Source organism: Mixophyes fleayi, chromosome 4 (assembly GCF_038048845.1).
Source record: "Mixophyes fleayi isolate aMixFle1 chromosome 4, aMixFle1.hap1, whole genome shotgun sequence".
In the NCBI taxonomy this organism is placed as follows: domain Eukaryota; kingdom Metazoa; phylum Chordata; class Amphibia; order Anura; family Limnodynastidae; genus Mixophyes; species Mixophyes fleayi.
In genome coordinates, this window is record NC_134405.1 from 9,260,368 (window position 1) to 9,261,735 (window position 1,368).

Here is a 1,368-nt window from a genome sequence, read left to right on the forward strand (position 1 = left end):
CTCTTTTCTTAGACACCTGTTCCAGGTATATATCTATAAAGTATCACACAAGAAAAAACACCAAACAGTGTAGTGTTATCAAACAAATTTAAATAAACAGTGATGTGCTCTAATCAATATCTGTATCATAGGAAATTAGATTTAAATCTTATTTGAGTAATCTGTGGTCTTGTTCAAATATTTGGCTAAAAAACCTCTTCAAAAAAGTTCAGTTTTGCTTGTAAAAATAGACAAAGAATATCATAGTGAAACACTACGTTTTACTCTTTTTATTGTTTGATTGTTTGCATATATTTATATATTTTATAATGAGAGAATTATTGCCACACTATATTCATTATCATGTATTCAATTGTTGGCTCATGAATTTTTCTTTAAGATTATGGTAGAACACATTTATAACAATACAATATCTACAACATAATATCTCAAAATATTTGTGTATATATCAGTATCTTCTTATATATAATATAATTACCTTACTGTGAAGATTTCTCCTTCTATCTCTTTCCCTGCTGATCATTCTTACTGTTCCATCCTTCCAGCTCTCCAGCCACCAACTCACTAACACTGGGCTGATACTGCCTATTTATAGTCATTCCTCCCCATCTCTCTTCAATAGTTCCCAGGATGACCAGTCTCTCATGTAAATCTCATTGAAATGTAAATGAGGTATAAACATTCCTAAAGCCACTTACAATAAAAGAAAATTATAATTAGACCTTTTACAGGAGGCAAAATCTCACATTCAATCAGCACAGTCTCTGACATCCTGTTATTTCAACATATGGACCTTTTTTATTTAGGATTTATCTATTGTGTAGGCAGAGTGTGAGCAGAAAGACCCGTTCTACATATCAGCAGTAACTCTGATATCAATATTATTCATTGTTAAAAATAAACTATGACAAAAGAAAGTAAATTATATATAACAAATTAATTTGTAAACGCAGATTATTATTTATATTCATCTAAATTAAGGCAGAATGATAGATGTTGAAGAGCCTCATTTAAAAGCAACAAAGGAAAGAGAATTACAGTCTGTGACATCCTGTTATGTCAACAAATGCACCTTTTGTCTATATATATATATATATGGAAAACTGTGTGAAACTTGTAAGAAATGCACTAATAGTGAGGTAAACACAGCAAGATATAAAAAGTTGGATTAATACTTAAATGAAAACTATGAAGACACAAAGCTGTGATATATCCTCACAGGGGATTATCTACTCGTCATCTACTCGCTATTAATGGGCCAATTTACATATTTAGTTGTGGGTGATGCTCCTGTGAACAAAATAGACAATAAATACACTAAAGAAGAAGAAGTGCTCAAAAACGAAACACTCTGACATCTACATATAA